Source organism: Orycteropus afer, unplaced genomic scaffold, assembly GCF_000298275.1.
Source record: "Orycteropus afer afer isolate SDZICR_OR568_19922 unplaced genomic scaffold, OryAfe1.0 scaffold00427, whole genome shotgun sequence".
In the NCBI taxonomy this organism is placed as follows: domain Eukaryota; kingdom Metazoa; phylum Chordata; class Mammalia; order Tubulidentata; family Orycteropodidae; genus Orycteropus; species Orycteropus afer.
Window position 1 is genome coordinate 542,537 of NW_006922014.1, and position 7,151 is coordinate 549,687.

A 7,151-nucleotide genomic window follows, 5' to 3' on the forward strand; every position below is an offset into this window, starting at 1 on the left:
TCTTTTGGTATTTTTTGCCTTTTGTGAAGGAAAGAACAACCACTGTGTTTATCCACAATTTATTAATTTGAATGTGTTATAAAAATAATAGCTGTTATTTTCTAACTTGATTTAAATTATTTTAAAATGTGTTTGTATCTAAATGATGGTATTGTTATTATTTTAACTAATTATTAAATTATGTTACTGTGTTAACTATGAAAAGTTCTTTTACCTAAAAAAAATCTTTTAAAGGATTAGAGATGGTGATATTTCCCAAAATGTCCTTGTACAAAAAAGTCGACACAGTATATTGCCTATGAAATACAATCACAGATAGCTAAAACATTGGTATGATCAAATGGAACAGACAGAGGACTAAAAATAATCCATTGCTACTCATAAAGAAATACATTTGTGAAAAATGATACACATGCTGACATTATATTTTTGTAGATTTAGAGTAAAATGACAGAAAGGAACATCAGTCCACAGAAATAGGTGCACAGTCAATTGCATTTCTACAGCCAATAGAGTCCACTTTTTTATTATTTCATATTATATGTTTAAGAATAGTGTAAGAAATAAAAAGGCCCAGAATGTATGAGGCTTACTCCAAAATTATACTAATGTCAACAAGGCTTCTTTCAATGGTGAAAGCAAGAAGAAGAAGGAAATGATAGTGCCCTATTTGAGAAAGTTGAACTCAATATGAAAAGGTGATATGAGGAAAGAAACTTTTACATCCTTCCTTTTCTTCTACTGTGTGTGTATGTTGTTGTTGTTGTTGTTTTGCCATCGAGTCGGATCCGACTCATAGCGACCCCTCCTTGGGTTTCCGAAGCAGTATCACTATGGAAGTAGGATTGCCCAACCTTCCTTCCGAGGAGTGGCGAGTGGCTGGTGGGCTGGTGGGTTTGAACCGCCAGCCTTCTGGTGAGCAGTCAAGTGACTTAGGCACTATGCTATATATATATATATATATATATATATAATGACCTGCTAAAGAAGTATATACTACAGAAGAGGATCAGTGTCAAAGCAGGGTGTTAAGGAAAATCAAGGAGGTTAGCATCTAACATCCAACAAAAGGAGAAGAGAACAAATTGAATTGGGTGTTTAAAATAATAAGGATAACAAAATAAAATGAATAAAATATAAATAAACTAACATAAAATCTTCAGTGAATTGAGATGTAGCAAGTCACTAGTTGTGAATTATGATTAATATAGATTTTTTTCACTTGTAAAATGTTGTGAATTTGTATTAAATAGCTAATGGGCCCTTTGATACAAATAGTACAATGAAATATCTTTAGTTGTTTCATTCTAGTTATATACTATAAACTGAAACACCAAACTCACTGCCATGGAGTCATTTCTGACTCATCACGAGCTCCATTGAGTTTGTAAGGCTGTAAATCTTTAAGAAAGTAGATTGTCCCCTCTTCCTTCCACAGAGTGGCTGGTGGGTTTGAACTGCTGACCTTCCCATCAGCAGTGTCTTATACACTATGCTTTCACAGCTCCTTACCTTTATTTATTTACTTTGAAAAATTAGCAGAAATTATTTTGAAACTTAACTGGTAAACACTAATAAGTTATAGAGAAAGAAAAATGTACCAGAAGATTATAAGCTAGGTGATGATTTCTTAATTTTCTACACTGATAAGTGTGAATTCCAAAACCACCAGCCAAATCATCACAAAAAAAATTCCGCAACATTCTCCTACCAAAACAATAAATAAATAAGAAAGAACACTTGCTGAGTATCCACTGTTCCAGTTACCACACTAAAAACAAGAACAAAATTATCAAACAAAAAAACAACCAAACACACAAAATTCTTCCCTTTTTTTTTTGAAGAACACAATAAGAAAGGGGCGATGAAGAACAATTAAGCTTACTATACAAATTTATTTCAAAGAAACTCTGTAGGAAATATTAAAAATCATTGAATTATTGAATTAGCAACTTTGGTTGCAGGAGTCAACAATGATAGCAGAAGTAGCTACTCTTGATTTTGAAAATGAGTATGTATACATTTTTATATTGATTGCTCATGTAAGCATTTTCAATATATGTGAGAAATAAACACAAGAATAAAAGGAGTAATCTTAAGGTGTTTCATTTTCTGAGGTAATTTGAGAGAATTATGTTTACTTATACACAGCTTATGAATACATTTGGGGAGCTACTTCATAGTTTATTTATGATATAAATATAAAAATATAGTCTTGGAAATATTAAAGGTGTATTCTGTAATTGGCTAGCATCTTTACTTAATAAGTAATGGATGTTTTGTCAAATATATAGCTAATGACCAAATACAGAGCCATCTTTGTAATGCATATGTGATTACTGTTGTGTCCGTGTTCTGGATAATGACTTGAAAAATATACAAAATAGTAGAAAGCTCAGGTAAAGAGTTCACTTAAATTTTCCTTGGGACAATAATGATTCAAAGTGTCCTACATGTTCATGATCTGTTACAGAATTACCATCTCAAAACAAAAGATAAAATTTTGGAGGACCAAATGACAAATGAAATGCTTCACTTGGGCTGAGTATAGTTCATTATATAAGTATACTTTCAAAAGTTAACTGGCACACAAGTTAAAGTTAAAGAATATAAACTGGCCAGTTTTAGTTGAGCAAAGATAGCCTCAGTCACAAATTGGATAAAGCTTTTTAAAACAGTTCATAAAATCTTAAACACGTTTACGTTTCCTTTTTAAATAATTAAATCTTAAAGTATATTAATGAAAGCATCATGTGAAGATCTAGAAATACTCGGGTTCATAAGCCTGGCAATTTACCTTGGTGAGTTAATGGTGATTAAAAACCCTATGGAATGAAGTTGTATTCAGATATAAATGGGGGTCACCATGAGTTGGACTCATCTTGATAGCAACTTTTTTTCTTTAATAACATTTTATAGCATTCATATAAATTCTAGACTCCTGATTCTGGTTCTGTATATCACAGAATGAGAAGCCCAATAAATTATCAATCATTCAAAAGCTGAAGGTTAGAGGGAAAAATGTAACATGAGGGAGACTTTTAAACTTGAAAAGAAAAACATTAAATGGAAAAAAATGAAGAGTGTATTCAATGGTTTGAAAACTTTGTGAAGAATGCTTGCATTCTGCTACTTTACAGGAGAGAAGTAGAATTGGAGTATGAACTTAAAGGTGCACATTTCTGTTTCAGAGAAGATGTAAAAACATTCATGCACTTAGATCTCTGAAATGGTTTGCTCTTTAAACTTTAAATTTCCCATTTTCAAAATTGCTGAAGCAAATATTGAATGACACATAAGTTATAGAAATATCACGCTGTGCTTAGATGTGAGATCAGAATATAATTTATTATCATGGAGAACATATATCCAACTAACAAATCAACAACAGAATCTTAGCTGGACCAGTTATATGCTTGAAGTTGTGTCAAAAGCAAGCACAATGGTATTTGTTATTTTTCTTTTTTACTGAATACTTTTACAACCCCAATAGTTCAAGAATGTTCTTTGTTCTTTTCTTTGGAATATTCTTATGTAAGAAGTTCTTACACATGATTATCACAAAATAAATATTTTTTGATGAAATGAAACAATAGAGGTATTCATAGATCATGCAATTTCCAAAGAGGAAGATAATTGCCAATGAAAATTACTTAAAATCTCACCATAAATACCATATTAAAGAAGATTCAGCAAATAACATTAAAAAAATTGCAGTGCACAATCACACAAACAGAAACATACTACATACTATGTACTTTTAAAATGGTTACAGAAGTAAAGGAAGATATAGAAACAATAGTGAAAGAAAAAATACAACATAGGATGTGCCAATAAAAAAATAGACCATCTACAAATAAAAATATAATCATTAGAATTGAAAATCCAACAGAATGGGTTATTTAAATTTTAATATTTTATATATATATATATATATATAAATTTCAATATATTATATTATATATAATACATAAATTTTAATACATTATATTTATTTATTTATTTATTTATTTATTTATTTATTGCTGTTGAGTCGCCTCCAAAGTATAGTGGTGAACCCATGTGTTTCAGAGTATAGCTGCTTTCCATACTTTTTTCCATTGCTATGATCTTTTGTAAGTAGATTGACAGGATTTTCTTCTAAGATGCCTCTGGGTGGATTTGAACCACCAGTCTTTCAATTAGTTGCCAAGCACTTAGCCATTTGTGCCATGCAGGGACTTATAAACACAAATTAGGCACAGCTAAAAGAGAATTGTTAAACTGGAAGACGGAATTGAAAAATGTATGTGGAAAGCAGCTTAAAATATAAACAGAAAAAGTATGAAGGAAGTTAACAAATGGAAAACAGAAGGACAGTGTCATAGTTACTATTAATAGAAATTCCAAAAAATAAAGAGTTCACTGATAAATATTTTAATAATGGGCAAAAAAAAAATTACTATATTTCTGGATAAAAGCATCCTTATTTCTGAACAGAGTGCATAAAATTAAATCCAAATATCCAAATATTAAATCTTTTTCAATATCCAAATATTAAATCTTTTCACTTAAAGAGAAAATTTAAAAAAAAATAAAAAAAAAAAAAAGGAAAGAGAGAAATAAAATAAGTCATTAAGAAAAAAATTAAGCTGGGAGCAGGCATCATATTAGCAACAAAAGAAGTCATAAGACTGGAAATAACCTTCTAAGCATTGTGAGAAAAATATATTAATCTAGGTGTTTTTATTCAGGTAAATTATCTCTACTTTGAGTGTGAAATAAAAATAATTAAAAATAATACAATTTCTAATTCATAATTTATCACTTAAAGGACTACAATGGTTTGATTTCATTGATAAGAAATTGAACATTGAAGAAGGTAGGGGCAGGGTAAAGTGAGGGTGTAAAAATGAAACTGGAAAACATAAATTATAGTAATCATAATTATGATGATAATAATTAAACTTTCTGAGAATTTAAAACAACAAGTTTCATTTCTAATAATAACAAACTTGGTCTTTCAGATCAACCCTCCCGGTGAAGAAAAAAGAGCAATTTTGTCAAAATGGATTTTAAAAAACCTCTTTAAAAGTAAAAAAAAAGAGCTAATAAATTAATGAGGATTAACTGGCTGAGATTAAGAAGAAGGCAGGAGTCCAAAGTTGTGAGTGGGGATTTGGCCCACATTTGTCTTGGGAAGATTTAATATTAGCAGATGAGGTTGCTGAAAAGCTGAGTATTGGAATGCACTTAAATTATCAGGGACTGTAGTAAATCAAAAGTTGAGACCACGGAGATTACACCCCAATACAAATTAGAAATTATTCAGTACATCCCAGGTCTGCAGCTGGGATTTACCAAGTGACACAGAAGACTATAGGCTTTAAATTGATCTCAAAAGAGGCTTTGTTACTACCAGAAATAGTCATAAAACCCATAGTAAGACCCCATGGCTTTACAGATATTTGTAATGGGAAGAGATGCCATGTGGACTTTATAGTAAGCATCCAAAGGTGAATCATAACATAGACTCTTAGTATTCTGGAACAAGGCCCTTTTATCTGTGACAAAGAATTATACATGATTCAGGAAAACAGTTTTTAGTGTGATAATGTAGAAACAGGTTGCCTCACCATAGAACATTAAGTGAACTTGTAGCCAGAATTGCCAGTGTTGAGCTAGATTCTATCAAACCCACCAAATCTTAAATTTGGGAAGAACACATGTGAGATGGAAGTGGTACTGCTGAGACCAGGCATGAACAGGACCAAATAGTACATGTATGCTACACCATCCAGCTTCTGTCCTCTCTCGTGGAGATACAATGAATTATGAGTTTGGTAGCTATTCTGACAAGCACTGCGGCTGTGCATGTGCACAACAGCATTGACTCCTACTCACTAAGGCTGGACTGCCTTACTGATTGCTAAATGTAGAATACGTCTGTGATGGCACCCAATATAAAACCATCCTTCAAGGAGATCAACCAGCCATTTTTTAATAGGTGGAAGTTATTGTATTCTTTCCACTGTGGAAGAATATGTGAACAATTTTAATCAATGTACACTACAGGTGTGAGTTAGTCTTTACTACATTACAGGTACAAGTTACTCTTTACTGCTGACAGGGACTTACTCAGCTCTACTGTTGCAAAACTTTCAACATGTTGGATCCACTGACACAAGATCCCAGAAAACAAGATCCTGCAGTAAACCCACTTTACAGCAAAAGAGGCAGAAGAGTGAGTACATTACCCTAAGAATTCCTGTCTCCATCATACAGCACATGACCTGGAAGCAACTAATTTGAGAGAATGATGGAAGAGGCTTCTGAAGACTCAACAGAGGTAGCAACTTGAAGATGATATCCTGTGACAATGGGCACATTGTATAGTACATAGAATATACTGTAAATATATAAGCATTATATGCATCTGTGGCCCCACTTACTATTACTTTTAGTAATATAGGTAAATGCTGTCTCTGCCAGTCTAGGTCCCATAGACCTAAAGGCCCTTTTCCAGACAGATAATTCTTCTTCCAGAGGACAAAAGAATCTCCTTGAAAGAGTATCTGCCACTAGTCACTTCAAATGCCTTGTATAAAGAGCCCAGTAGGCATGAAAATTGACTCTGATTGCATTCTGATGCACAATTGTAAGAGCAAAGAATACATTTGGCCAACATTAGTTGATTGTTGGACATACTAGGGACTTACCTGGTCCCCCTGCCCTTGTTGATAAATAAACAAGCACTTTATCCATGGCCTGGGAAGTGTAGAGTGACTAGAGGCTCACATTCCTCACATATGCCCTGGACCTGATATTCATGGGTGAAGGGAATCTAGTGTGAAAAATAAAGGACAATCATGACTATTAGTCATGGCCTTGAGACAAATTAAAGTGATTGATCCTAGAGGAGTTGTTCCCAGATGAGGTGAGTTTACCATTGATTTGAAGCAAATAATCCTCTTCTATTTCTTATTGCTTTCCTGGTATTGCTCTCTCCTTCCTTTATGTGGTACTAGCGGTAATTAGTGTGGGCTTACTGTCCTCAGCTGACCCCAGTATTTGGTTCTAAGCCTTTAACTTGCACAATGGATGCTTTATGAGAGCATTGTGCCCACCCCTTTGCCACCAAAGTCAAAGGCTTCTGGCTCATTTCATTTTTT